At 35.9% G+C, this 18,534-nt stretch overlaps 1 protein-coding gene across 1 annotated transcript in view; it reads right to left on the bottom strand.

Annotated features, from left to right (window-relative positions):
• Positions 1–18,534, bottom strand: part of LOC126816169 (alpha-2 adrenergic receptor) — a 112,330-nt gene that overhangs the window by 36,482 nt on the left and 57,314 nt on the right. Inside the window, exon 3 of the mRNA XM_050542419.2 lies at positions 13,246–13,309. The gene's annotated coding sequence lies outside the window, so the exon portion shown is untranslated. The remainder of the gene's footprint in view (positions 1–13,245; positions 13,310–18,534) is intronic.

The following is an 18,534-nucleotide window of genomic DNA, read 5'->3' as shown; positions in this document are numbered from 1 at the left end:
TACGTGATTGAAGCTGTTTCACTCAAGTCTGTTCACAAGGAACTTGGGAAAACCTGGTTTTCATTGAATGAAACCGCGACTTTGTTGATATAAAAACTGCAAATTATTATACGAATCATTAAAATATTTGCTACCCGCTAAGCTCAAAGTAATCTTCTAGTTCATTTTCCATGGTTCCAAGATAACTGTCTGAGCTAATAACCAGAATAATATATCCATCAAAATTAACCAGTGGCTTTTCACGAACACGTGAACTAAAAAAATTGGACTTTTAGAATGCAAGCTTTTAATTGGCTGCTGCGAGCTACCATTTCGAAAATCACCAGGGGTTACATTCACGAAAACATCAACTAAAATTTGTATCAAGATTTTATTTTTATCCTTTAAATATTTTATTTTATTTATTTATTTATTTGTTTATTTTCGTAAATAATGGTCACTCGAGATTTTCACGGTAAAGTAGTTAACCTACGTGCTGTATGATTACGAAATCCCCCGTGTACAGAATATTCTCACTTAATTTTAAAGCCTTTTAAAACTACTACTGTCTCCACTACATGGATTAAAAATCGCACATGTCGCTGTACTCTTACAACTATAACTCATAACGACTATTTTCGATCAAACATACGAATATTTCTCCCGAATGATACACCTCTGAGCCAATAAATCGTGAAAACCCGGCCGGAAGCAGACAAAAAAGTGGCAAATGACCACAAATCACCATAGATTTCCCCAATGACTTCAATGTTAATTATCGTCTCTTTGACCAACTTTAAACCTTGTCTTAAATTTTCGTTATGTTACACGCTTTCTACCTGAAGTGGGGCAACATGCTGCAACAGCTTAGTCAAAAGAATGGTATGAGATACTCGAACTGGAAGTAGCATACCAATAAGCATGTAACTTTTCGTCTTACATTTCAGTGCGACCAACCTCTTAACACCGTTATCCCTCCGCCTCATGAATATCAACCACAACCTGGTAGATAATGTATAATCAATCCCGTTTCTCAAAGGTTTAAACCGAGGAGGGGTGTGGGGCGGGGGGCAATGGGTGGACGTAGAAAAAGACTAGAAATAGAAGGAACTACACTAAGTTAATGGAGGAGGGAGATTAATGGCGGTCTGTATCCAATTAATCTTTTATTTGGATACACAATTACTAGAAATTTTAGTGTTGGCGAGGAGACAATATAAACACGTGTATATTTTCTTTATAAACAAACAGTCTAATTTGTTGTTCTTAGAGCCCAAGGAAAGCTGGGGTTTGTAATCGATGCGAGACAGTAATGGCTATAAGAAGATATTTTCATTGACAAGAAACGATATAAAGGCTTCTAAAATCCCCTGCCTTATACATTATCTGTTTCATAACAATGATGACTGACTGAATAAATCAGTATAGAGTCTAATCACACATAGATCAATACGTAGCTATTTAGCCATTTGTTACGAGTGGTCACTCAATGGTCACTGTTATAGCAGGATTGGCATTCTCACGGTGGCAAAGTGCCATCGACATAAATCTCAATATGTCCAAGCTCTAATACTTTTGTTTATCAGAGTTTAATGAAAATCCTGGCAAGTGACAACGAATATAGCCAAAATTCCAATGTAATTAATCAAAAACGCAACCAGCCATTTTCGCTGGCGTCCAACAGCGCTGAGCTAGTTTATTCGGCATTTACTACCGTTACAACGCTGTATCAAAATCCATCAAAGAAGCAGACAGTGAACCTTCATTCTATAAAAGTCGCTATTATCAAATCTTATGCTGCAATAAGTTTTCATTTTCTAAGTAGTCCGTGGTTCGCATCGGCGCTCCTATTGATACGTTTCTATACATCAGAATTACCCATTACTCTCGCTGCGTATAATTGTTAATTGCCCGATGAGAGGCTGGAAATGATAATGAGCAAATGATTCTGATCGAGGACATGCGATATAAAAACATGACCGGGTATAAATATACGTATACGTTCATTTAGAAAATATTTGAGCAAATTGGATTACCAGTTGTCTGTTAAATTCACTCACTTTCTCTCTCTTTCGTTGGGTAATATTAATCTATCGTTCCAGATATCGATTTGAATACTAACCTTGTTTACACACTTATAAAGACGAATTACGCTACGATAGATGTATTAATACGATAACACCCCACACATAAGTACGTGACCTCAAACCTTTCACGAATGCTGATCCAGTACAAAAACTTCCTAATTGAAAATAAACGAAAAATAATAACAGCAATAATACGACGGCGAATGATCCCTTAGAACTTAAAAAAAATATGTTTATCATTCTTGATCACAATTTTTTTTCTAATTTGTAATTGAGAAAAAATTGCTTTATCCTTGTCGACCATCAGTTAAGATTGAAGATTAGCGATAATGTCTATTTTAATTTGATGTACGTGTATAACCCGTTCGAAACGATAGACTTCAATTGAAAAATCAACGCCTATAAATCGACTTTTGATTTGTAATATTACTTTGTAATTTTAATTTAGAAAAAAACTGCTTTATCCTTGTCGACCATCAGTTAACATCGACGATTAAAGATAATGTATTTGTTTAATTTGGTGTACGTGTATAACCCGTTCGAAACGACAGACTGAAATTGAAAAATCAACGCCTATAAATGGTTATTTTGATTTGTAACGTATGAGTTTATGATGTTTTGAATCAATCAGTTGTTGAAACTGTTGCGATTAAATCTGGCAAAATCTAAGCTTATAAATCGTTTTTAGATTCTTAAAGGGACAATAACACTCTTGCTGGCTTGACAGCTCCAGAAAATAAAAAAAATTAGCCTTATTCTAAGTACTAGATGTGTTAGTGTCTTACCTGTTGTGTAAATTATCCATTAAATCCTATTTTACTTGTCGAGAGGGTTCAAAAATATTTTTAAATCCAAGTCACATTTGAAAAGCCTTATGTCAGACTTTTCAAATCATTTAGTTGAATTTTTCCAATTTTTTTAAATTACGTGTGTTAAGATGAAATTTGTATCATCAATTAATTGGAATATTGTAAAATAGTACAATTTGTTGACCAGAATAAAGATTGGGACATATTATTCAGTTACGACAAGAGTGGTATTGAGCCTTAACGTGTAGTACGGTCAATCGGTCTCACAGTGGTAATACAAAGTCTTTCTTTTAACTCTGTACAAGATGATTGACCTTTAAGTTTACGTGCAATAGGTCTATGTGTGACGTGCTTTGTTTACATAGGAAGTAATAACACAAACTGATCCGGGCAGAATTGGTGCCTTTAAATCCTTCGCGTACTATTCCATGTATCCATTTACACTAAATCGGAAATATTTTTAATCCAGATATATTTCCAACACCTTTATTTGTCTTTCTTAATAATTGAAAAAAAAAAAATGATTAAGAATTTAATTAGCAGAAGAAAAAATGTTAATATTGAGAACTAATTAACTCGTCCCGATGTCCTCCCTATCAGTGTGAGGGGTGGGGGTGGATGGCCGAATGGTTAGCAAGTGCGCGCTGTGTCATAAGGCCTGTCATTGAGTCAACTGGCGTGGTTTCGAATCCCCGGTTGTATGTGACAATGAGTAGGATCACCTGTTCAACCTCGTGGGTTATTGAAATTATTGAAATAAAATTAAACCATATGTTAGTCCCGAAATGACCTAGATTGTGTCGAATGGACGTTAAACCACATCTCTCTCTCTTTCTCTCTCTCTCTCTCTCTCTCTCTCTCTCTCTCAGTGATTGTAGCCACCAAGCGATTAATTATTGCTGATCAGCTTGGTATGCAGTTACCACGTATTTGTGCCAGCTTAACTAGTCAAACAGCAATGATCAGTTTCAGAAGACTGTTAAAATATACGGACATAAAACAAAAAGTTGAAGTTATGAATACTTGCAGAATGGTTGTTTAATACTCGATCTCTCTAGGGTTATTAAATTCACATTGACAGAAGCAATAATTTAGAAATGTTACTGTCCTCATACAAGGACAAAACCAAAAAAAAAACCATCCCATAAAATCAATGGCTATCTGATTATAGTATCAAGCCCAGGAAGATTTATATAATGCTATTATTAAAATAATAACATTCATCGCTCAAATCTGTATAATAACAAAACTATTAATTATGTTTTAATAAGTTTACCATTGTTATATATTTTAATGATTATTTTATATAGAAATAGAAGACAACGTATATAATGTATAACATTACCCTCACAAGACAATTTGTGTATTACTTAATTGCTCGATGCGTCATTTGCATTTTCGCTAAAATATAACAATACCATGATTTATGTTATATGTTGTTGTTCTTAGTGTTTAACGTCCGCTTCCACCGAAGGTGATATCGCAGACAAGTTATCTTTTTTTTTTCATTATCTTAGCGCACGCACAGGGGTCTTTCCTGTGGGAGGAAACCGCAGTACCCGGAGTAAACCCACGAGGTTGTGAAGGCGCCCCTACATCCAAGCCACATACGCTCACACCAGGGATCGAAACCACAACCGAAAGCCAGAGGTGACCGGCCAGCTAGAGGTCAAAGCGTGACACTCTAGGGCTCCCCCCCTCCATTGTTATATAATTTCAGTGATTATTTATATGTATAAATTACAGATGGTTTTATGTATAGGATATTAACCTATAAGAGGTACCATAAAGTCTGTCATTGAGTCAACTGGCGTGGTTTCGAATCCCCGGTTGTACATGACAAGGAGTAGGGTCGCCTGTCCAACCTCGTGGGTTTTCTCCGGGTCCTCCGGTTTCCTCCAACTGCTAAAGACCCCTACGCACAAGCGAATTATTGAAATAAAATTAAACCATGTGTTAGTCCCGAAATGACCTAGTTTGTGTCGAGTGGACGTTAAACTCCATTTCTCTCTCTCTCACCTATCAATCCGAGGGAGAGTAGGTTTATATCCGTCATATTCAACGCCATTTCACCCTTAAATTTAATGGGCTCTTCCATTAAAAGGCAACAATGATTGGATAATTGCTCGATAGTTTCCGTCAAATAGCGAAAATTACCGATCTAATCACGTGCATGTTTTTATTTATACGTCGCCATTTTGTGGTATTGAATTGCAAGCAAAAACAAAATCGATTGTAATACAGACGAATAATCATTTCCTTTTAGGCAACATATTGACGATGAAATAGATGTGAATGCAAATATCGATGAGGATCTATCCAAAGCCTGAAGAAAATTAGGATCAAAAGGCATTATTTTTGTGATAATTCTGACAGTGAACTCTGAAGGTTTTCGGTATGTTCAGAGAAGGATTTGACCGACTGTTTTAAGTGGACTGTACCCAAAAATACTTTATAAAGGAACTCTTGGGCGATAAATACTGTCAAGTCTAGGAGTGTGTGGACGGAAAGAAAATTCTGAAAGATATCTTAGACATGGAGTATGGATAACCGATTTAAATATGCCGATAAGTACGCCGTCTATTTCGGTCCTGAATATTACAAACTGTACCATAACAATTTTTAATTGTCAAAAGAATAAAAAATTATTTCTGTGTTTTTTGTATTATTTCGATCATCTACGTCATCAGCGGTTGATATGAGCCGAATATATCGACCTGAGATGACGTCATTAGCGGTTGATATGAAATATCAACCTGTCATGACGTCATCAGCGGTTGATATGAACGAATATATCAACCTATAACGCCGTCATGACAGGTTGTTATGAGATATAACTGCTATGGACATCAAAGAAAAAACTACTGCCAGTTGTATATTATTATATAGAAATAGAAACCAGAGGACATTATGTATAATACACCCTCACAATACAATTTGTGTCTTCCTTAAAGGCTCGATGCTTCATTTGCATTTCGTTAAAATATCAAATATCAACCTGTCATGACGTCATCAGCGGTTGATATGAACGAATATATCAACCTATAACGCCGTCATGACAGGTTGTTATGAGATATAACTGCTATGGACATCAAAGAAAAAACTACCGCCAGTTGTATATTATTATATAGAAATAGAAACCAGAGGACATTATGTATAATACACCCTCACAATACAATTTGTGTCTTCCTTAAAGGCTCGATGCTTCATTTGCATTTCGTTAAAATATCAAATATCAACCTGTCATGACGTCATCAGCGGTTGATATGAACGAATATATCAACCTATAACGACGTCATGACAGGTTGTTATGAGATATAACTGCTATGGACATCAAAGAAAAAACTACCGCCAGTTGTATATTATTATATAGAAATAGAAACCAGAGGACATTATGTATAATACACCCTCACAATACAATTTGTGTCTTCCTTAAAGGCTCGATGCTTCATTTGCATTTCTTTAAAATATCAAATTTCTTACGGCTCAATTTATATACGCTAAATGTCTACCCGGTTTGATTAATAAATCAGATTACAAACGCTAGATAACCTCCAGGCTTAAATGCAATCGGATTTAAACTAGACTCATCAGGTTTCTTTCCTACCAATACAATATGTCGGCGTCTTGTTACGCCCGAGCAGTATAGATCGATGAAATTTAAAATTTATTAATACTGAATGGAATTAAAACGTCTTTGACTAATATTTATATTAGAGAATAATCTTGCAAAATATTGCAAGCGGGTGCTATAGCGCTAAATGACGCACCGGGCCTTTAAATATGCATTATGCAAGCGCTAAATCACACAATGACTTCAAATGTTATATAAATTATTATGTAGAAATTATTCAGTTGACAAGCCTATAATCAACCCTCTAAACCACATGATGGCTTAGCTATTGTTTGGATTAGAACCCCCGCGCCATTTAATAATGTAATGTCCAACTGGATAATTGATGTTTTTATTGCAGCAATGTTACTTGACAATCGAGACTATCTTAAACATCTCATAACTTCGTTCAAAATAAGGTAATTTCGTTCACAATATAGTAATTTGACTAAAATATTCAATATTCATTTTGCATTATCTATTTTTAAAGCGAGAATTTCAAATTTTCTAAGAAAGTCAAAACATAATTATTTCTATGTCTTTTGCTCAATAGGTTATCAAATCACTATTATACGATCATGGGCATTATTTCCCACACAGGAAATAACAACACATTTACCTCCCCTGTTTTGCTATTGACAACATGGGGCAACCATTTTCCAACGTTGGAATTTGAAGTTAAAAATGATATTTTTGCCAATTTCTCAGCTGGCAATAGCGAATTATAGGATTAACAAGGTAGGACTGTTTATGGATACCATCTATTTTAAGGCTTTATTTTAATACATTTTAAAAATATAACTTGAAAATTTGCAATTGCAACTTTAAACTATTATAGCAAAAACGACAAGCCCTTTATCGAAATATTACTTAATATTCCAATTCAGTCATTTCCATCCCATGAATATGCTCGAATGGAGTCTTAAGTTTCAAAAACATAATAATACTGCGACTATCAATCGGAAATATTTGGGTTTTTAGGGGTCATCTTAATACCGAGAATAGACCGAACATACCTGCTGTTAAAACATAGATCGTAATATTGAGCATGACTGTTGGGAGAATTATGTATGGACATCAACTAACTTTTAAATGTTTGGAAATCTGAAGAAAAATTTCGCTTGATATATATGACACACCTTCTAGAACCACACACAGATTCGACCCCGGCACATTAAAGCTCCAAGCTGTGGCTCCACACTCTAGACTATGGCGCCACTCTCTGGACTTTGACTCCACAGTCTGGAATATGACTCGGAAGCGCCTTTTCTGTGTACTTTTCGGATTCAATTTGCCAAAGGTTGTCACGGCACCATCTGAACGATTATACGATTATAAGCTTTCCATTGTCAGACCATCCCGAGGTATGTTTTCGGCCACACTCACCGAGCCATCTGTTTATTCTAAAATAATTAATCATTTATCAGATGATATGAAGAATTAAAGAAATATTCAAAGTTTGTTGAATATCCCGAGTTTTGCACTGCTGAAATGGCACCGGTACACTATTTCCTATTTACGGCCAGACACATTATAATATACAGTGTCTGATTGTGTACATCAGAAATTACGTACATCCATCAAAATAGAGACATTGTCATATTATTTTTAGAGCAACATCACTTTACTAGTACATTTACCAAGTCACATGAAATAATGTGTAGACATATGACATAATGTATAGAGATGACATATTAATCAGGTCAAATGAAATGAAATGAGGTTTAAAGTCCTTCTTTTCTGGCCTTATGAAGACGGGCATATGCCATACAGTATACAGTAGCTTTGACGGACATTTTTTCCCGGACAGCGGCGTTACGACATACGCGTATCTCGAATTCCAACTGTCAAGGGTTCTTTTACGTGCAGGCCAATGTGACACTTGACTTCGGTTTTCATCCCATCCAAACGACTAGACACTGTGTATGAAAGTGTGTTGTATCTTATATAAATACGACTAAAATTAATGTTGGATGGCCAAATGGATTATTGGTTTCGTTGTAATTATAAAGACTGTTCGCAAGCCAAGTGATGAAATAATAATAAACCATATGTTAGTCCCGAAATTACCCGCATAGTTTTGAGTGGACGTTAAACCACCCTCATCCTTCGCACTTCTTTAATGTTAACAACACGCTTATAGCGTATTGACCAACACTGGTTATCCGGCGCATGTTTTTTTTTTATTCAGATCTATTGGCAACTATTGCCGACCTTGTGAAGAGAGTAACATCTTTAATAATAAATATTGTTACAGACAATAATAACTGCATCATTTGTTAGTCTCCAAAAATTAATGGTATATTACTTAAAAATGTTAAAGAAATTTTTTTATCATATTGAACATGTAAGAGATAAATATTCCTATTTGCAGGTCTTTTAATCTAGCTTCAAATGTTACATACATTAGTAATTAGGTATGTATTCACATAATTAGCTCCCTAGAAGATCGGATGGCTGTATGGTATTGAATGGCTTAGAACAACATCACCATTTAATAATTCAAAGTTAAAATGGATAATCGGGGCTTTGTTTATTGTTGTAACAGTGGTAAATGACAATCGAGACTGGCTTGTCAAAACTTCAAATACTCATAACTTCGCTCCGAATATAGTCATTTGACTGAAATTTTTCAACATATTATTCATTCTCTATTAAACATGCATTATGTAAAAGCTAAACCTACCTATTGCAATTCTTTCTTTAGGCCTGAAATGTTATCTAAATTATTAATTAGACATTAATTAACTTATCCAGACCATAATCAACTCTAGATGGCATCGCTAGCCTGCGATCTTAAGTGGATTGTGAGCCGATTTACTGCATAACTTTCCTTCTCGATTAAACGATTAAATGGATAATCGAGATTATGTTGTTTATCGTACTGATTTTAGTAATGATGACCGAGGCTAGGCAGAAACTTCATTCGATTAGTTCTTGATTCATAGTGGATCCATTTAAATCAAATTTTCAGCAAATTGCCTTTACGTTATCTAGTTTTTAATTATTATAGTGAGAACTGCCAACTCGTTATCAAATCTCCATAATGTATCTTTAACTATTTTTAAACTATTGTAGCTAAACAGACAGTTCTTTTATCTAAATCTTACACAATACATCTTTAAAATGTAGAATAACTTTATTGTCAACCACAAATCTTTCATCTGACAATTTTTGCTCGGTTGTCAGAGCCTCGTTTTTTTACTTTATCGACTTGTGTTGATGTTTTTTGATATCAAAAAAGACTCGTAGGAGATTCTCTATATCAAAGCCAATTATGTTTATTTTTTGTGGAGTGTGGAGACGAACATGTTCTAGAATTGATTTAAACATGATATCATATGGAGACCCAAAAGGTTGAGAGATTAAAAGCTTTATCTAAGTAGAACGAAACATTCAGCGGTTGTTGTTCATATTGTTTAACGCCCGCTTCGACCATGGGTGGTATCGCAGACAAGTAGTCTTATTGTAGTATAGGTCATTAATGTGGGAGGAAACCGGAGTACCCTATATCCAAGCCACATACAATCATACTCAGGATCTAAACTACGACCGCAAGTCGGCCACCAAGAGTTCGAAGCGCGATACTCTGGGACCAGTTGACCCCCCCCCCCCACACACACACACACCTAATATTTTGTGTAAAAACAACACAACCAAAAGGCATGATATCCATAGGCGCGCGTCTACCCCGCCCCCTTCACGCCTCCCTTGCATACGTAAAGCATTTGTTATCTCTTACATTCATCGCAATAACGTCGAACAAGCAATCTTGCGGAGCATAGTCGCCGTTTTCGCCCTACTCCACTCTAATCATGTGCATCTAAACGAGCTGAAATACTGTCTCAGAGCTTTTTGACGTTGTCTTTACCCCTGGCAAGGAACAACGTATAGTCGTTCGGATGGGGCAAGAAGCCGAGATCCATTGTACATTTTGGCGTGCACGTAAAAGAACCCTTGGTAGTTGGAATTTGATAGAGTAGGCCGTAGCGCCGCTGTCCGGGCAAGATTCACCCCATAGCACACTGCATGTCCTTTGCCCTTCCTCAGTAGCCATTAGAACGTTTGTTTAAAAACACCAATTCATTTCACTTCCACTTTTTTTGTTATACTATTCGATGTAAAAATGAGAAATAATTATTCTACCTCCATCGTGTTTGAGTGTATCACATCCATTTAAAAGCTTTAAATTTGAATATATTTTGCTGTTTTCTGTTTTGAATTCCCGGTTATTGGGCTCGGGGGAATATATAAACTAATTCATTGAAAGTATTTGTTGCTTTTATTCTTATCTAAATAGTTTCAATTCAGTAAACGTAAATTAAGTCTTGTTTCATTCAATTTCAATATATTAACACAGAAGAAGGAAATGGAGTTAAACGACCACTCGACACAAACTAGACCATTTCACGAGTAAAACATGGTTCAATTTTATTTCAATTTTATTCGCTTGTGCGTAGGGGTCTTTAACAGTGGGAGGAAACCGGGGTAAAACCACGAAGGTTGGATAGAGAACATGCCATTTGACTCGTTCACCCCTTACCTAAATTAGCTCAGGAAGGTGTATTTTGATTGGTGTCAAATGACAGTCCTTATGATCTAAAGTACACACTCTAGACCATTCGGTCACCGACGCCCACTAAATTAGCCAGGAAGCGATGTATTTCGCTTGTTATTTATTATGTCATATTATGGGGACATTCTTCATAATTACCAGGAGGTGAACAGCTTGTTTTCTGCTTTACATGTAGAATAAATATACTAATCTATTATTTATAATGTCGATGACATTAATTTCATTTTAATATTCTGTCAACAATATATTCATAGTTGTGTGATATATTCACAATAATCAGATACTCGATTAAAGTATTCCATTAACTTATCCAAATTCCACACACCAAGGAACTCAAGGGAAGACTAGTAGGGGGAGGGGGGGGGGATCTAACAACAAATCAAAACTACAACCAAACTATGTTAACTTTCCAAACCAACAAGAAGTGTTATCTATTTGTCACAAGACAGGACATAAATATAATGTTCTGGGCGCATCCCTATGTTGTAAAACAACTGACTTCAAGGTCTCGACAATGTGAAGCTTTGCTCTAAATTTTATTTCCCATTGACAAACTCATATCCTGCCCATTTCGGCACTCATTTTAAATTTTACCAGCAATATAACCAATAAAATTGACAACTTTGTTTTTAATTCTGTTGTAAATTCTTTCTCCCATTGACAACACATGTCCTATCCCCTCAGAACCTCATATAGAGTTTCCAGGGGAATCAAATATTTTTTATTGGTCGATAAAATTGTTGCTGAAAAATAGAGCCACCATGCCACTTGTTCTCAAACCCAGAAACCAGAATGGTAATAGCTATGTATCTAATGCACCATTGAGAATTGATCATAAAATTTAACGAATTGTAACAAGGTTGTAAGGTTTGGTGTTCCGTACAAAAATTATACATTTTGGTGCTCTCTTGGATATTGAATAATTTCAAAAAACAAAGTCTGCAAGGCAATCTTTGTGTTCTGTTATATATCAAAACCCTCTTGTGAATAATTATAAGGAGAGCTATGGTCAGATAGCATTACCCATAAAACATTTGTATATTTTCAAAACCCCACTCGTAAATTAACATTATGTCTGTTTCCAATTAGAATGGATTTGATTTAACTACTCAGCAGGTTACAAAAGCAGGCCATAAACGATAAACTACGGACCAAAGTAGGAAAGGTTATTACAGAAACACACATCCAAACCAAATTGTTGATAAAGTTTCCCGATAAGGAATGACTCTTCTTATATTTCCGCTAAGAGCAATGAAGACCTTGGGTTGTGTATGAACCTTTTAGCATCCTTACGTGGTCTTTTAGTAATGACATTAGGTTCAACAACTCATTCTTAACGTCATCTTTCTAATCATCGTGTCACTGAATCCAAGTACAAAAGCATAACGAAGCCGAACTAGGTCCGATATTGCGAATTAGATATGGTATCGTAGTAATGGATGAATCAATGAAAAAAATATATAATTGATGCCGACAATTCCATGGCTTTATAAACATAAGATGTTTGAACTACATTAAAAACTGACGACATAACAAATTGACTAATACAATGGCTATAACACTGCAACCCATGTTGATAAGGAAGGGACTAAAATTATGGTACTAAGATTGTTCAAGAAGCCAGACTGGGTTGGTCCCAGACTTGAAACTGTTCTCAAACTCGAGATAATTTTTCATCAATAGTTGGTTTATTTTATCAATTCCCACATTTCCCCAGGTTTTAATGTAATTTGTATTGACTTTTTAGTCTAGAATCGAAGAGAATGTTTAATTTACATTTTCTGTCCGAGTTCGGTGAATATTCGTGATTTTTTTTGGGGTGGGATCAAGAGATAAACAGGCATGTAATAGTAATTCACCTCCAACAACGGCGTCCCTGCCTCCAGATTAGTTTGACGTTCTAAAGTTGTATCGGGTAATTGTCAAATATTGGGTTTTCTGGTGGCTATAATCGTTGAGATTTTCAAAAACATTTTACACCGTGGTCAGTCGCGGCGGGGTTGTAATTCCATGAGGCCGGTTGGCCTGGCAGATTGTCTTATAAAGGTCAAAACAACAGAAATTTCCAACCCGGAATAGCTTCTGTGGTAGACCATGATCAAAACATATATGCATGTAATGCTAAAACTACATCTGTCGTGAAAGATGGTAATATTTTGAGAAGGTTGATAGAATACTTACCATCAACAGATATACTTGAGAATCTTCCAAACTTATTTGCCAGATAGTTCAAATGTAGCTGTTCCTGAAAAAATGAAAGCACTACCTGTAGATTATATAAGATTCAAACGTCAGTTGGGTCTCGAAGATTATATAAACAGCGCCGTGTTTGATGCACGGGGTTATCCAATGACGTTTCTGTTTAGCCGAGGTTTGTGGAAAAGGGAGATCACTGTTAAAATAAAATAACCTATCAAAGCTAACTGAGATTTACTTAAACTTGTTGAGCTGAAAATTGTCGATGGAAAAATGACCTATGATTTATGTCATTTTACAGTTCGCTTTATGACCCCAGCGCGATAAAATGTCCCAAAAAATTACAAACTTGAAAAATGTCGTGGTCTCACAGCTTTCCAGGTCAGATTGCAGAACCTTTGCGTTTGTTGACCATGAAGACCACTGGACGATATCTGACTGTTTTACCACGCTTATGGCAACCTTGATGCGCTCTCAGAATATTTTCTGTCGCCGTAGCAGCGCAGTAAGGATGCCACCCCGGTCTCACTGGGGTATTACAAATATAAGTATAGATTTAAATTTGTATTCCTCTGAGTTGTTGTGTATGTAGGGGCCACAGTGCACTACTTTGTCCGGGGACCTATAATGTTGGTAAGGCGGCCCACAAATGGGTCGCAGTACTTTGATCATTGGGTGGTTGGATGGCTGAATGGTTAGCACGCGCGCGCTGTATCATACGGTCTGTCATTGAGTCAACTGGCGGGGTTTCGATTCCCTGGTTTTACGTGACAAGGAGTAGGGTCGCCTATCCAACCTCGTGGGTTTTCTCCGGGCCCTCTGGTTTCCTCCCACTGCTAAAGACCCCTACGCGCAAGCGAATTATTGAAATAAAAATTGAAAAAACTATGTTAGTCCCGAAATGACATAGTTTGTGTCGAGTGGACGTTAAACCCCATTTCTCTCTCTCTCTCTCTCTCTCTCTCTCTCTCTCTCTCTCACTTTGATCATTCTTCCGCATATTTAACAGGTATAGATCCGTGATATATAAACGGGAATAATTCAATAAAAGACACCGCTTTAGGCAACATGACTTATTATTCATACCAGATGAAGCCAAGCTGCAATATTTCAAGAATCAAAAATATTCCATCTTCAGGACACATTTTCCAATTTCATTATCATTTTTTTTTTGTAATTTTTATAAACATCCAAACAAACGAGACAATCTAGAAGAAAGAATTTCCAGTTTTCTCGTATATCCCGTTAATTCCGAAGACAGCTCCTGAATCTTAGCATCGAATTATAAGGTACAATCTGGTCAAATTTCTCTTTTACCTAAGTCGTATGGTAATGTCATTTTACGTTTCGCGAAGCTTTTTAGGCAATTTATCTTACAGGAATCCATTATCCTGATTTTATTGTCTTGGAAATCATTTGACAAAAAGCCCAGACAGTCTGATGAGCTATATCGAAAACCATTTCACAGATTTCAATAGAACTGAAATGATATTACAATGATATATGTTTTATCCGACATTGATTATCAAATATAATGGAATTGAATTATTTCTCCAGACCACACATCCGTTAAAATGTTACATGCATTAATATTAAAACCATATGTATGAACATGTACCTGTTATTTACTTAAACGTTAGCATAGAAATATACATTTATACCTAGCTGCAATTATGTATCATTTACAATCATTTGAGACAATTAAGGAAAATGTTTACAATAATTGTTGGGGCATTTGAATAGCTTATTACTTAAAAATATATGCATGGGCACGTGAAACACCATTTTAACTACGGGATTGTTAATTAAATACCCAATTCAACTTTAACTGTAATGCAGCGATGAAGGATGTCGGGTTGGACCTTTGAACTGTATATCATTCATGTATTTTGTAAAGCTGTATGTTATTTTCGTGGTATAGATTAAAATGGTATATATTTTGTACATATTTGATTACTACCCAATCCTTAGGCTCCCAACCCCCTTTGATGGTTTCTAAATGAATATCTCTGGTTCTATATAAATGGTTGTCTTTGTGACATATTTATATCTTCACTGTACTATGGTTGTCATTCTTTGCTTGATAAAGACATGAGCACCTGCTTCGAAAGGTATGGGTGGGGGTGGATGGCCGAATGGTTAGCGCGTACACGTTGTATCATAAGGTCTGCCATTGAGTCAACTGGCGTGGTTTCGATTCCCCGGTTGTACATGACAAGGAGTAGGGTCGCCTGTCCAACCTCGTGGGTTTTCTCCGGGTTCCCCGGTTTCCTTCCACTGCTAAAGACCCCTACGCCCAAGCGAATTACTGAAATAAAATTGAACCATGTGTTAGTCCCGAAAGGACCTAGTTTGTGTCGAGTGGACGTTAAACCCCATCTCTCCCTCTCGTCGAAACGTCCTAGAAATTAATCCTTCAAGTAACTTGTATTCCATATAATTGTCTCATGTAATATTCTCATTCAATTAATAAATGCCGCTAAAACAATTGTATATTCATTGGCAAGTGAAATACATTTTATTAACAATTTAGGTATGTTAATTTAATATCGTGATGAACTATAGATGAGAAGACTCAATGATAACCTTTAACTTTATGTTCATGTATTGTATGATATTGTATAGTACTTTTGTGGGTTCAAAGATTTATTCCACTTTAGGGATGTCCGTTCATTCATTGATACTCAAATATAACTGCGATAACCTTTAATTTTGTTATATTATATAGTACTTTTTTTGTGGTATGATTTATACACGGAAATAAATATAGCAATAACGTAATCGTAAAACGATGTCGCTTCTGGTACCAATCTAGTAAGTGTTGAAGGAGCACACTACACACAAACAAAGGCGAAAAGACAAACCTGCGGACAAGACAAAATCCAGAGATCCATTTCAAGCAATAAACCACAAATATCAAATCAAGTGAAATGATCAGATTTTAATTAATATTTTAACCAAATCACTCGTCATCAACATGGAATCTCATCAGCGAAAGAGAGAAAAATGGGGTTTAACGTCCACTCGACACAAACTAGGTCATTTCGGGACTAACACATGGTTCAATTTTATTTCAATAATTGGCTTGCGCGTAGGTGTCTTTATCAGTGGGAGGAAACCGGGGGCCCCAGAAAAAACCTACGAGATTGGACAGGCGACCCTACTCCGGGGAATCGAAACCACGCCAGTTGACTAAATTACAGACCTTATGATACAGCGCGCACGTGCTAACCATTCGGCCATCCAACCCCCTCAATCTCATCAACCAGAATAGATCTGATGGTAAATATATCAAGGTGTGTAACAGTTTAACATTTCTCATGCGATGTAGAGATAATTGTTTGGTGCCGAAAGGATTCATCCTCATTTCTCACCCCCTTCGATGGTTTCTAAATGATTATCTCTGATTGTATATAAATGTTTTTCATTGTTCCATATTTTGTATACATATATCTTCATGGTACTAAGGTTGTCATTCTTTGCTAGATAAAGACGAGAGAACCCACGTCCAGATGTCGCTGCTGAAATAAACCCTCCAAGTAACTTGTGTTCCATGGAATTGTGTCATGTGTTATACTGAATCTGTGTTTTCTTATATCTACTCATTATGTTATGGGATGATGGCGGGGGTGATAAAGTCAGGCGACTTCCTTTACTAAGTAATTATTTAGATGAGCACAGAATAACTATGAATCATATGTTACATATTTTATACAAAAAGGTTCTTCGGGATGCTTTCTAAGAAACCACTTACTTTTTTCAAACTGAATTTGGCCAATGTGAAAGAATGGGTACATGAATTCAATTCAGCTTTGAGACATGGTGGTTCCAGCACTAAAAGGTTGAGGGTGGCATCACATGTCAATTACCTAAATATACCAGACGAAACACATCAATCATTCTGACTATTATTACACCGACATGCCGTCTGCCTTTTTCTGTCTATTGATTTATTTGTGAACCCAATACCATCTTAACATCATCCCCTCCGATATTTTCTGGCATATGAAATATTTCTTGCGATACTTAAATTCCCTACTTCGTCAGCTTTATGTCATAAACGTAACATAAAGAAAAACTTTTGAGCCATATCTGGATCAATATACCGAAAGGATTATCAAATGAAATCTTTTATTGACCCATTTAATCGCCTTAGACAACAGTCGAATTTATTTTAAAGCTGTTATGGCTTATTTGATATCAAATCAACCTCATTATATTCCCGTTTTTATGAACAAAAATATTAATACATTCTCATTATAATGAAACAATAAAACAGCCTTGGCATACCACATTATGAACATTACAATCACATTTCCATTGAAACTTATTTAATTATTTTTCGCTAAACGTTTTCCCAATGTTCTGTCGTTTTAATGCTAAACTGCATTGATTGCTACCCAACCATTCATTTTTATGGCTCTTTATTGCAATGAGCGAAAACATCCGTTTGTTTCCTATTATATAAATGAAATCATGCAACATTTATGAGAAGTCCTTCATCGCTATTTGCATTTATAAGGATTACAAGCAAACAAAAAATGCTTTGTTAGCTTATTTCCACTGGGATTGCAATCGTAGAAAAGGTACATAAAATACATAGTTCAACACAATTTGACATGTCGAAGAGTACTCGCCAACGAAGCAAATACGATTTAATTGAGAAGGGAGATTGTTGTGAGGGGTCACAATGAACTTGTTTGACATAAAACAAGAGGATAGCCTGAACTCTGAGGTCGTTGGCGGTATACTGAACCTTAAAATTATGAAAATAACATAGTCTGGGCATCCGATATCTATTTTTTTTGTATTCATCAGTTCTTACCCACACTTCAATCGTCTATTATCAACGACAAGAGTATGAATATGCAGTTAAAAACATTATATTTTCATTCAAATGGGCATGTACACCTAATCTATTGTACGAATAAAAGATTGGAGCAACTCTTTAATACGTCCGAATATTATTCGAGTTTAAATGGTTGTTCCTCTGCATTATATTTCAGATTCGAAAATACAGACACAAAGAAATGAAAACGTTTAACGTTGTACATTTCTGCCCTGATAAGGACGGTCATACAACATGCAGTATATATGAGTGAATTTTGCCTAGGCATGGGCGTCTCCGTCTATACGTCGTCGAATTTACACGCAAGCCAAGCGTGTACACGCATCCTCTTTTGTGTGCATGCCACTTGTTTATATTAAATTTCAAACATACTTTCTTATAATCGAGCGAACAAGCCGCAATATTGTTGTGAACGTAAACAATGA

Source organism: Patella vulgata, chromosome 3 (genome assembly GCF_932274485.2).
Source record: "Patella vulgata chromosome 3, xgPatVulg1.2, whole genome shotgun sequence".
NCBI lineage: Eukaryota > Metazoa > Mollusca > Gastropoda > Patellidae > Patella > Patella vulgata.
This window is presented reverse-complemented; position numbering and strand designations above follow the sequence as displayed.